The sequence below is a fragment of the Gossypium hirsutum genome, chromosome A02, assembly GCF_007990345.1.
Source record: "Gossypium hirsutum isolate 1008001.06 chromosome A02, Gossypium_hirsutum_v2.1, whole genome shotgun sequence".
In the NCBI taxonomy this organism is placed as follows: domain Eukaryota; kingdom Viridiplantae; phylum Streptophyta; class Magnoliopsida; order Malvales; family Malvaceae; genus Gossypium; species Gossypium hirsutum.
In genome coordinates this window covers 106,350,328-106,364,819 of record NC_053425.1, presented here as the reverse complement: position 1 = coordinate 106,364,819, position 14,492 = coordinate 106,350,328, and positions in this window count along the sequence as shown.

Genomic DNA, 14,492 nt, shown 5'->3' with positions numbered 1-14,492 from the left:
GCATGTATCCAGGAAGCTCATAGAAGGGAGACCACGTGGTTTGACAGCCTATCTAAAATAAAACACGTGTTCAACATGCCTAAAGTCAACTCAGAATGTCAGTCCGCTCAAAATGTCAGTCCTAAAAGTAGTAGAGTCAAGTCATGAACCGTAAAGTCATACTATAAACAGTAATAATATGTATAAAAACTCGAATATTTCCTGTTAGTAAGACACAAAATAAAATTACTAAACACAATGGCAAATTCACAATACATAATCTATAGTTTTTTTCTTTTCACATATAATCAATAGTTAGCACCTTAAAACATTCCCATGCGAGTAAATAGTATATATATTGGTTGGCTTAAGCTAGAAAAAAAAAAAAACCTCGTTTCTCATCTGTTTCCCACAAGAAGTTGTCACATGTCAGTGCTCCCACCATCAACCTCAATCCTAGGAAGCTACAATAAATTAAAGAAGTTCAATCCATGAGAACATGCTGTAACATGGCAACCAATTACTCCAAAAGGAAAATTAAGGAGTAAGGATTGGATCAAAAACTTAGGTACGAAGATGCCAATAAACAACATAAGAACATAGGTACCCATAACTATTAAAAACAAAAAGCTACCTGTGATATGCACACTAAACACAAAATTCAATTCCATAAAATTCAGTAATGAAAATTCAATTCCTAACACAAATTAAATTGAATGTACAACAAAACAACCAGCAAAATAGTTATACATATTTTATAAATCTTTGCAATTTTATAGTTATTATCAAGCGAGATAATTCATTAAGCAATTAATCTAACATGAACTTAAAGCACTCAACTTGGAACCTTTAGCCACCACCACTCACTAGCGCCGTGCGTCCTGCAGCTGCCGACCAACATCACCATTGCTTTCCTTCGGTTGTCCCACCACCTGCAGCCACCGTGACTGAATCATCCTCTGGACTTTCATCGTGGTCACCGACATACCTCTATCGTATGGCTTCTCTTGCGTTTCACCTGCAAAATATTCAGTAGTGCCAGTGATCTCAACCATGTATTGTGTTCGTGGTATAGTGACCGTGTTCGTCAATAACCTTTCGGCTAGGATGCATTGGATATGGTTATGGAAACTGTTCCAATACCATGGGAGAGTGGTGGACGTTTTCATACTGTCGAGAAAGAGTAGATCGGGGAAGAAATATGATTTTATCGGATATGCATTCTTTCATGATGCATGACGAGCTATTTCGAGACTAAATGGTTTTATGATGGTGTAATACCCAAAATTTTAGTATTCCAGAAAGGATTAAGTAATTTAAAAGTGAAATAAGTATTTGGAGAGAAAGTATCAATAGTGAAAATTTAGTATGTAGTAAATTAAAAAATTGTAAAAGTTGAAGGATTAAAAGTGAAAATTCACCATTTTTTAAAGGAGTTGAAATTGAATAAATATTTTATTGAATGTTACATGGATATGTATTGATGTGTGGAGTTGGAAAATCTAAGTATGGGCTAAATTGAATAGTAGTGGAAAGTATATTGTGAGAAAAGGACCTAAATGCAATGCTACTATTTTAATTGATATTTTTAGACATAATAATGAGATTACCTAGTGAAGTGTAAAGTTGAGGGGGAAATATGGTAATTAAGGATGAAATTTGTTGAAATTTGATTGATGGGTGGAAAATAAGGATGAAATTGAAAGAAAAGAAAATTGTAGAATTTTCTTATATTATTTTAGCATGGGACGGCAGCAAGGAGAAGGAAAGAGAGAAAAGAAAAGAAAAGAAAAAGAAAGTAATTTTCCTTGAGTTCTACTTTAAAACCATAGCTTAATTTCATATGTTAGAGTGTTATTAGATCATTTTCTACCATAGAAATCAATCAGTTGAAGGAGAAAGTGAAAGAAAGCATAAGAAAGTGAAGAGAAAATAAATGTAGTGAATATGTAAATAAATGATGTTAGTAAAGTAAGAAATTATAAAGTGATAATTTAGTGATTAGTAAAACTAAGGATTAAATTATAAAGATTGAAAATTTGAGCTTTAAAAGCTTTGTACAGCCCTTTTTATTTGTTGTTGCATAGCTTTATGGAAGAGAGAAGAGAAGTGTGTAAGGCCCAAATTATGCCCGGGCCCAGACCACAAGAATAAACCAAGAAAAAACAAAAATAATTAACGGCCCATCTAATGTCCATTTACAGTTCAAATCATTACAATGTCCACAAGTCCACTTACAATATTAAACAACCCCAAACCCAGCAGCATAACCCAAGACCCAATTAAAATCCAATAGCCCAAACCCATTGTTTAGGCCCAAAACCAAATACAATGGCCCATTAACCTAGACCCAAAAATACAGCCCGATTGGCCCAAAGGTCAAGCAATCCTCAGGAACCCTAAGGTTCGCCTTGCGCCGCAGCAGCTGAGCCACCAGCAGCCCCCGATCGCCAGCTACCTCCGTACGCCAGCGCATAGCCTCTGTACGTGCTCCACGTTCTCCTCCGTACCTGCAAAAGAAGACAAACAAAGGACAAGAACAGCACAGCAAAGACAGCAGCAAGAAAAAAAAAGAGAAAAAAAGAAACTCTTTGTATTTTCATTTTTATTTTCGGCTATATAAAAGCCCTATGTTCTTTGTAATCGTTGGACACGAAAACAGACACACACAACAAAAAAAAATCAATACAAAAAAAGCATTGAAAAGAAAAAGTCTCCACAAGGTGATTTTAATCCCGTTTTTCTTTCGATTTAGCTTCTGTTTTCTTTGATTTATCTACTGCAAAAAATAAAACAAATAAAAGGAAAGAAATCAAATTTGTTTAAAGAAAAAGAGAGAGGAGAGCCTTATCTTGCAGAGATCTCAAGGCTGAAAGTTCTCCATCGTTGATAGGTTTAGGCCATCGTCTGCACTGTCAGCCACCGGATCTGGTGGTGCTTCGGCTGCTACAGGTTTATTGATTGAAACCTTAGTTGAGAGGGTTAGGAATTTGGGGGGTTTTTTGCTTAGAAAAATGGTTTTGCAAGCTTTTAAAATAAATGTATTATAAAAGCTATATTAAATTTAGAGTGGTGCAATTAAGAGGGTGGAAACCGGCATGTTGACCTGCCCATTAGGCTGGAATTGCGCATTTCCATCTTAAAAGGGCAATTTGCACCACCTTTAATTTAAGCCTATTCCATTTCTTTCATTTTTGCCCTAAACTTTGCGCGCCACTCCAATTTAGTCCGCGCTTGAGTGCTTTTTTTGGGGGTTGGGAACATTGGCATTTTTAGCCCTCGTGCATTCATGCGCATTGCGTTTTGGTCCTTATGTCAGTTTCATTAATTTATTTTTATTTATTAATTATCTTTGTTAGTTTAATTCTATTTCAATTAAGTTTTCTTTTCATTTCAATATGTGTAGTTCTTTATTTATTTTTTTTAGAAAATTTCATTTAATATTTATCTTTAAAGATTTATTTAAATACACATTTGGAATCGCTATAATAATTTCACTTTGTTTATTTATTTTATTTATCGGTTTAAATTTTAAAATTATTGTCTCAAAATTCTCTTTTATATTATGTTGTCTTGAAATATTGTATAATATTTATTTTAAATTACCTTTATATTATATATATATGGTTTATATTAAAATCAGCTTTATTTTACATACATTATTAATCCCATATTATTTTATGTATATAATCACTTTTAAATCTATATTTTCTTTCAAGTCTATGGTGTATATAGTTTATATTTTAAAAATATATTTTATTGTATTTCCATTATTCAAAATTCTTTCATGTACTATTATCTAATTAGCATTGTTTATGATTATTTTTTTTATTTATATGTGTACTGTTCAAACCATTAATATTCATATATTTGGTATATATATTAATCTATACATTACTAAACCCATATGTTTTTGTTATTTTAATATGTTTTGTGTACACGTTTTACATATCGTTTAAATTATTTTTGTACTTATATATATATTGTACATATATTTAATCTATACACATTATTAGACTCATGATTTTATACTTATAGTCTTTTTTGTACAATGAGTTTGAGGTTCTTTTTACCATGTTATTTCGATATTTATACGATATTTCTTTAAATATTTTACATGTACATCTCTAATTAAATTTTGTAGTTTGTAATATTCATTACTTTAAAGTACTTAATATTTTTATATATTTGTTGAGCTATTTCAATAACCTTTTTATATATATTTTTAACCATCATTTTGTAGTTCATTTTTTTTATACTATATTATTTAAAATATTTATATAACACTTGCTCACATGTTTCATGTATATATTTGTTCATGAATAATTAATAATTTGGTTCTATGTACATATTTAGTCCCATACTAAATTATTTTATGAATTCTCTTAAACTTTCCTATATATATTTTTACGTACACAAGTCACCGTTTTTAAGAACACATTTTACTACACATTGTTTTGATTTCACATTTAAATACTATTTTTATATGCATATGTATGTTTGTCCACTTTAAATGAACACATCATCTTTAACATGTTTTTATATATTATTTGGTGCAAATTTCCTTCTTCATAATCTTTGCTTTAATAATTATTGTGGTTGTAGTTTGTTCATATTGTTTTGTGTACTATGTATATTGGTTGTACCATATTCATTTATTTTTTGATGTCATTAAACCAATCATTGTTCAACCATGCTTGTGAGTTTAATTATATTTCCTAGGTTAGTTATACCTAATTATTAGTTTGTTAATTGATCGTATCTCATGTGCATATATCCCATATCATTGTTTTTCCACTCGATTTATGAAATATGGCTTTATAAAATTCAATTTTTTTAATGATTGGTTTCGTCTTATTTCAAACATATTAAGGCCTTTTAAGCTAGTTTCATAATTATTCAAGAATTCTTTAAAATGAAGGTGATATTCGATATTTGACAATTCGAGGAATCGTGCCCTAACGTGCTGGGTTGCAATTTCTCGTTTGCTCAAAACAATCGAATGTCCTTATGGAATTTCATTCATGTTTACTAAAAACCATTCAAAACGAAGGCGATGTTCGATGTTTGGCGATTTGAGAATCGGGCCCTATTGTGCTGGGTTGCGCTTTTTCATTTGTTCAAAACAATCGAAGATCCCTTTGGAATTTCACTCGTATTTTCTAAGGCAAGGCAATGTTCAATGTTTGGAAATTCGAGGAATCGTGCCCTACTGTGCTGGGTTTCAGTTTTTCGTTGGACCAAATAAGTTGGGCATCCTTTTGCAATTTTCGAATTATAAACTTTCGGAAGTCGAAACAAGAAGATTTTTGGCAACCAACTCGGGTTATTCAAATATTATTAAAAAAGAACCACATTTCAAAAATATTTTTAATTTTAGACATAAGGACAGTATTTAATCGATTTGGTACCAATTTTGGGCGTAGTGAGGGTGCTAATCCTTCCTCATACGTAACCGACTCCCGAACCTGCTTTCTCAAAGTTCGTAGACCAAAATCGTTGTTTTAGTAAATAAAAAAATGTTTTATTAAAATAACCCAATTCTTAGGTGACCCGATCACACCTAAACAAAAAAGATTGGTGGCGACTCCATGTTTCGTTTCATTTGGAGATACACGAATCAATTTCTTGACCAGTAAAAAATCTCCATTTCTAAAGCTTTAATTAATTAGCATCCTAGTTTCATTTCATCTTCATATTTGTCATCACTGGTCTTGGTTTAATTAGGGAAGAAGCAACCAAATTGAGATTGGGTTGCCATGGAGACTGGTAATGCTTGTTGGGAAGTGACCGATAAAGCAATAAGATGAGTGCTTTATGTGACTGATGTTGAGGGGAATTGGTCTGTATTTCCACAAAAACCATTGTCTTACTGTGTTACTTATTTTAGATGTTTTTTTAAACTTATAAATAGTGACAGACATAATAAATTATTAAAAACTTAAAATCATTAAACGAGTTGATAACCACGTTTTTTTACCAAATAAATTATATTACTACAACATAAAAGCTCACAGGCTTACGATAGAGCAGAACCCAGCCTCAACAAGCCACAAGCAAACACAAAGAACAAAACATCAGAGCCGTCGTCACCGGAATAAAGTTCCAAGGGAGGTCGAAAGGTCAAAGGCGAATGCACCAAATGACGGCATGTAACGCCTCCGAAGTTAGACCATGCTTCAACAACCCAGAGAAAAACTTTGACAATCACCATGAAGCCAGATGGTAATCGATGCCGAAGGAAGAATTTACAACCACGAACAGTTTCAGCCACCAGTTGAACAGACTGGTGCAACGCAAACCCGAGCACCGACAAGCTCTAACCAGCAGGGGACCATGGTGACAGCGGAGCACAACAAGTAAAGATCGGGAATATCGAAGAGAAGTCAAAGGCCTAGGCCCGAGCTACGAACGGAAAGAGGGAACCTTCATAAGACGGCCGGAAAAGCTCACAAAATGCCAGCCAAAGGTCGAAGAAACAAATGAAAAGGCCCAAAAAAAAAAAGGGGAAAAGAAGACGAGGTCCCCATTAGAGCTGATCATGGCCGGGTGGCCCGGCCCGACTAAAAAATTTGAGGGTTTGGATAAAAATATAGGCCCGAAAAATAGGCTTGAGCAAAAAAATAATACCCGTTTAGAAAACGGGCCGAACCTCGTGTAAGAGTTTTTTGGCCCAGGGCCTAGCCTAGCTCGGCCCGAATTATATATTAATATATTTTTTATTTTATTTTTAATCATTTTAAATTTTTAATATAACCATTTTTTATTATATTATCAATTTGTATATTGTTTTAAGAATTGTTTTAGTATTATTTTTATTTGTTTTAATATTTGTTTTTATGTTTTTAAATATATTTGATTTATTATATTTTTAAATTTTTTTATTTAATGAAATAAGCAAAAAAAATTAATATGGGCCGGGCTGGGCTCGAGCTTAGCAATTTTATTTCGGGCCGGGCTTGAACAAATTTTTAGGCCTATATTTCGGGTCGGGCCAGACCCGAGCCTAATAGATGGGCCTAAAATTTTATCTAGGCCCAACCTGACCCGACCCATGATCACCTCTAGTACCCATACAGCCTTTTTATATATCCCTAAGGCTAAATTCATCTTAGTATATTGTAACATTAACATGTTCTTAAAATATCATTTGATAATTGTTAACTTAAAATCAACTTAAAGCCTTTTTTTTTCGTCCAAATGAAATTATTGATGAGAGACTGAAAATTTGCAAACTTTTTTTTTTTGTGTTTTTAGTATGGGTTTTAAAATTTATGTTTGAGTTTTACAATTATCTCTCTATTGGTTTCTAATATTTAAATTTATATATTTTTTAAATATATATAATATACTTTACAACTGCACTTAATATTTTTTATTTAAATTTCAAATATTAATATTTATTAAAATACTAATTAATACTTAATAATTAATATTTAACTATTTGTCCAACTAATAGGAACTAATGAGCTTAAAAACTTTTGAGTAGCTAAAATTAGAAAAATTCAAAATTTTAATATTTATTTATAAGAGTAACACAAAACAACTTATCATTTTAGTTGTTGGGCTTTTCGACCATCACAAAGCAAAAATTTATTATTCCATGATATGCCCTTTTTCGTATGACATATGCATTACCATGGCCCATAATTATGCTTGATATTTGAGTAATCTGTAAGTTGTCCTAAGTTGATATTTGAAAACAATTTTTACTCAAGTTTTTTTTGTCAAGTTAGTAATTGTATTTAGCAATTATTTTCGTATTGAAATTTAAACTAAATAATTATTTCTACGTTAAGATATGAATTTTTTTTTAAAATTAATTCTTAAATTTGAAATTGTTCTAATATAAGAGCTTAAACTTTAAAATTTTCAAAAAAATATTAAAAATTAACATGAATAAAAAAATTCAAACTTTTAATATAAGAATAATTATCAAATCCAGAGAATAATTTGAAAAAAATACTTTATAAAGAAAAAGAGAGTTATTTTGATAGTCCAAGATAATGGTGTTGAAATAATTGATATATTAATAATGCCATAATTTGATGGTCAGAAATGGTTTGTCAGCTTGCATGAAAAAGGCATCTTTATCTTCTTCTTCATTTATCAATATCCAACGTCAACAATTCAATGAATCCTTATCTTCACTACCTTTATATATATATATATATATTTTTTTTTTCAACATGTAGAAATATCGAATTTTAGAATGATGTTTTGACATGTGTCTCGAATTTTGAGAGGATAATGAAAACAAATTAATCTCCGTACCTATATTATTTTAGAGTTGATTGAATGCTATCCTTCGGACGGAGAGACGCCTTCGAAGCTGGAGTGCCTTAAATTTCAAATGGGATAATATTATAATGGCCCTTTAAGGTTTGTTAAAATTTTATATAATCCCTCCAATTTTTTTTGAAAGTTTTAAAGTTATATTTGGTACATTACTAATAAAGTTTTTAGATTCTATAAGTAAAGTTAAAAAATTTACAAGGAGAGTCAATTTTTTTAAAATTGTTTATGGAATTAAAAAAAGTATACTGTCGTAGAATTTTTATTTTTTAAACTTCACAAACAATGTCATGGGGTTGATAAATATCCTCTAATAGTATAGTATTTTAATTTTTTAAAAATTACTTTTAAAATTTTCAACCAAATATATTTTTTTCAATGTTTTCATTTTACAAGAAAACGAAAAAGAAAATTGCATCTATTTCCTGAAACCAAACCACTAAGTATCATTTTAAAATAAATTTTAAACTTGAAAAGTATTTTTAAAATTTTTATTTTTTAATAAAAAGAATAATCATAAAACTAATACAATTTTTAATATTTTAAAAGAGAATATACTGTTTTTTTTAAAATATATTGGATAATTTCTTTTTTTTTTAATTTAAAATGACTAAACAATGTATTTAATGCATTAAATAATATATTTTTAATTAAAAAAGGCAGACTATTTTTTAACATATCTTTAAAGTTGGAGAGAGTATATGGAGGAATTTGATAAACTTCAAAGATAATTATGATATGATTTAAGTTAAATTTTAGTTATGTTTGGAAATAAAACCTTTCGAGCTATTTTTGGATTTCTTTCCGTTATTTTTAAGCTCCAATGCTTGAAATAATAAGTCAATTAAATCTTCAAATTCTTGTTTTACGTGACTAAATCGAAATTTTGTAATTTAAGATATGATCAAAATATTGAAACATGTTCGGGGTGGAATTTTTGCATGTTCCAACTCCAAAACTGGAATGAAATTAAAAGGAGAGAAGCTATCGGCATAAGATTGTTAGGTTTCCTCTCAACATTCCTAACTTGGAAGCACTCTCTTATAACATAACATGAATGGGTGTTATTAATAGGCTTCCTACCAAAGACAGACTTTGAGGGTCATTTTACCCTCTGCTAAAGAGAGTTGGAAATAAGGGACCACTTAGTTTTCTGAATGTGTTTTTGCAAACAAGGTTTAAGGAGATGTCCTAAAGCTGTGCAACATTCAAAGAAATTGCATAAAAGAAATTGTTTTAGGGATTAAAAGAAATTCTTAATTGCATAATTAAAGAAATTGTACATATTACACTTATAATGACAAAGATTGATAGATAGAATGTTGTTATCAATTTGAGTTGCCTTTGCTTGTTGTAAAGGATTTTTTTAGCAGTTTTTACTGCTTCTTTGGATATTACACAAATTATAAATAAAAAAAACACATTTTTTTATTTGAAATTTGAGCACAACCTACATAAATAGACTATTAAATATAACAATTAAATTAAAAAGAATACGAACCCCATGTGATGGCTCGATGGTCAAGGGTGTTTACCGCTCTAAATGTAGCTTGGGTTTGAGTTGCATTAGTCACGTTGGTTGTTTGGACTTTGTCTTGATATTGTAATTTACCAAAAAAAAATCTAAATAATATATTTTTTCAAAAACTTGGAAATTTAATATAATTTTATAATAACATGATTACAACATAATTTTTGTTCACATAAAACGCTATTAATCAAAAGAAAAAAAAATAGAATAAACTAACCATAAAAATGGTAAGATACAATCTTGCTTGACTTGAAAAGAAAAAGAACAAGGAGCAACACAAATTAGTATAAAGTGGGGTTACAAAACGTTATAGCACCTTTCTAACACAATAAAGCAAGGCCATCCTCAGCTAGATGAAGAAACTCTTATCTCAAATGTCCAAAGCCATACATGACAATCCATTTGAAGCGATGGTTAAAGCCAACCAATAACAAATAAGAGCAATGAATGAATCAAACCTATAAAATGAGGCATCAATCATTAGATTGGAAAACCCTTTACTAGTGTCAAGGGTCGTGGATCTAAGTCCAAAAGAATGCACACAAAACATCTCATGAAGGTTAACTGATTAAATAGAGCTCATTTGACCCACTTGAACTGGCCCGATTCGTGAAACACATGAAGAAGTTTGTTGATATACGGTATCAACAAAAGTGGAGAAAGAGGGGGAGGGAGTTCTAGTAAAGGAGCAAAGAAGAAGAAGATAGTATATATATATATATGGGGTATCTGGAGTGCTCTCCCCTCAATAGGAGTCTTTAGAAATATATATGGGTTATATCGGGTCGAATTTTGGATCGAATTCCGGACCAAGTTATTTTTATTATAGGTGTATAACAATTTTCCCCTACCTTGTGAAAAAAGAGTTATAAAGTGACTATTATGAGACAAGCTGTAACATCCCCAGATTGGGCCTAGTCAGAACAGTGATTTCGGGACCACAAATCCGATGTAAAAATACTTATTTTATGATTATTATGAGGCGTAGAATATGAAATTAAGCATGTGTTAAAGTTTTATGAAGAAATTCTTAGTGTAAGGTGTCCAATTGGAAATTATGGACCAAATCGAATAAATGGCAAAACTTGGATTCTAGAAGAAGTTTGCATGAAATTGCTTTAGATTATTAATTATAAGGTCTTAAAGATTTATTTGACCAATTTCTAAGTTTTTGGACAAAAATGGGCATGCATGGAAAATTTTGGAAGTTTAGTAAAGAAGGGCATTTTGATCATTTGGTAATAAAAGCAATAAAAAGGGAAAATGAAGGCAAAAATCAGTCATTCTTCTCCCTCTTACTGCCGAAATTTCAAGGGATACCATAGCTAGGGTTTCTTCATTTTCCAAGCTCAATAGTAAGTGATTCCTAGCCCCGATTTTAATGTTCTTTGTATTTTTGAGATCCTTGTAACATTTTCTCTCCATTTCTACACATAATTTAAGCTAGGGTTCATGTATGCAAAATGACCCATGTGTGACATGTTTTTTCTTTGATGATTTATGAGGGAATATGAAAGTTAGATGTGATTTAAATATCTTTTTCTAAGTGATTTTCATGAAAAACCCCTAAAAGGGCCTTTTTGCAAAAGGTACAAAATATGTGGTAGAAATGTGAAATAGGGGAAAATGTGGGCTAGTATGAGTTTATAATACATTTGGCTAGGCTTGAGTAACCAAGGAATTTCATGTATTTCATTTTACGAGCCTAGGGACTAAGTTGTAAAATTTTGAAATGTTAGGGGCAAAATGGTCAATTTGCCCAATTTGCCCGGGGTGAATTTTAGGTCCGAAATAAATAGCATGAGGTATTAATAATTCATTTTTACTGATATATACCCTGAGGAACCGATTCCAGAGATCAATAGTGGAAAACGAAAAGTTTCGAAATAACTGAAATACGAAACTTAAGCAGTTACAAGGTAAGTTCGTGTAACTCGAATGTAAACTATCTTTAAAATACATTTAAGATGTATGTACATAGATGAATTATAATAGTAATATTTATTGTATGACAACTCATGAATTATTAACGTTATGATGAAATGTCCCGGTTGAATAAAAAGAAATGTCTAATGGATTACTCGAAAATGAAATAATGGTATAAAGGATCTGGCCCGGACAGGTGATCCTATAGTGATCTAGCATCCCGAAGAATATGTGTTCTTTAATGGATTTATCCTGGACGGGTAATCCAAATGGGGTCTGAATTTAGCCTAGACTGGTAATTCAGACTTGAACTCGTAGGAGTGCATGTCATTGTAGGGGATTTAGCCTGGACTGGTAATCCCGACATTACTCTGTGAGTTACGTTGTGGGGGATTAAAGTGAGTTTCACAGGAGTGCGTATTTGAAAGATCACTTGTATGATTTGATAGTAAACGAGATATCCATCGATATTCCAAGAAATTCGACGGGATTAAAATGTTAAATGGGAATAGACATGTTTGAATTGATGAGCTCATATATGTAGGATGTTACATTATACTGGCATGAGACTAACTTGATGGTTGAGTACATGTGATAGGAAATTTTACTATGAATGTTGGCCTGAATGTCTTGTATGATTGCATGCTAAATAACCGGTAAGTTTACTTCCCGTTATCCGGACTTACTAAGCATGTTAATACTTACCCCCTTTCCTTTCCCTATTTTACAGAGCTCCTGGACTCGTGAAGATTGGAAGACAATTGGAGCATTGTCAACACTAACAACTTGTTTTGCTTTGGCATATAGATACTTTATTTTGTTTCAATGGCATGTATAGGTTTTGGTTATTTTGTGATATGTGTCATTGGTGGGCCTATGTAAGGGCTTAAATATTAAACTTATTCTTTCTTTCTTTTTTTGTATATGGCCATAAGACATAGCTCATTTTGATGTAGGCTATGACCTACTAATTGTGCTTGTTTGTGGTTAAATGTTCTTGTTATGATTAAATGTGGTATATTATAAATAGACATATGAAATGTGGCCAAATCACTTGGGATGGTTAGGTCATAATTGGCAATGAGTTATAACAATGAGCCAAGTCTAAATGTGTTCTTGAATGAGATGTAAATCCCAAATACAAAGAGGATAAATTAGCATGTACATAACCGATGAGATGAGGTTAACATGCAATAGACCATTTATGGTAGTACTTAAGCATGTTTAGGCCATGTTAAACTTTATTGAGATTCACGAATATGAGTGGTTATTGAGGGTGACCATTGGCTTAGATTTGTAGCCTCCAAAATGGTCCACACGGTTAGACACATGGACGTGTGTCTAGGCCGTATGTGACACACGATCAGCCCCATGGGCGTGTGGTAAGGCCGTGTGTCCCCTGCACCTAAAATTTTTAGGTCAGAATGCATGGTAGTAAACACACGGGTAGAGACACGGCCGTGTGTCTTAATCGTGTGGTGGACACGGCCTAGCACACGGGCGTGTGTTCTGGCCGTGTGTCCCTAAATGCGTGATGACCTCATAAACAGACTGCTTTAATTTTTGGGCACGGGCGACAACACGGGCGTGTCTAGGCCGTGTGAAGTACACGGGCTAGGGACACGGATGTGTGCTCGGCCGTGTGAAAACCCCTGTAGGTTCGAAATGAGAAATAAATTCAATTAATTCCATACAAGTAAGGGACACGAGCGTGTCCCAAAGCACACGGGCGTGTGCATTGCCTCCACATGGGCGTGTGAGGCTTAACCTAGGAAATTTTCCAAAAACTTTCTTAAGTTCTCGATTTAGTCCCAGACCATTCTCAATGCATATTTTGGGCCTCGTAGGTCCATAATAGGGACATTATAAATATGATTGACTGGTTTTAATTTAGACGAAATTTTTATAGCCCAAATTTTTCGGAAATGTCTTGTTCGTGCACAGTAATGTCCTGTACCTTGTCCCAGTCTCGAGTACGGGTAAGGGGTGTTACACAAGCTTACAAGTGTGATGCGTGTAATTTGGGGCTTAGTATATAAGTTTTAACTTGAAACTTTACTTAGCAAATTTTTTTGTCCAATAGTGTGGTACAGGAGTAAAAAATTGTATTGCAGAATACCATGAAATGTTTTCCCGTAAGTAAAAATTTGTCTTCCACTTTGTTGAAGAAATTAATGGGTTTTAAAAACGACAGTCATGATCGTAAATCAACAAACCTTAATAATATTAGCTATAACCGTAAATTAGTGAGTTGTTTGGAGTAGCCATAGTAAATCAGCTAACTCGGAGAAGATTGTTCATGATAGTAAATCAATGAACTTAAACTGTGATCGTAAATCAGCAAACCTTAATAGTATCAGTTGTGATCGTAGCAATAGTAAATCAACTAACTCAGAGAAGATTGTTTATGACAGTAAATCAATGAACTTAGGTTCTGATCATAAATCAATGACCCTTAATAATATCAGCTGTAATCATAAATCGATGATCTGTTTGGAATAAAGATAGTAAATCAACTAACTTAGAGGAGATTGTTCATGATAGTAAATAAATGAACTTAGGTTGTGATCATAAATTAGTGAATCTTAATAATATTAGCTATAATCGTAAATTGGCGAGCTGTTTGGAGTAGCGATAGTAAATCAGCTAACTCAGAGAAGATTGTTCATGATAGTAAATCAAAGAACTTAGATTGTTATCGTAAATCAGCAAACTTTAATAATATCAACTGTGATCGTAAATCAATAAGCTGTTTGGAGTA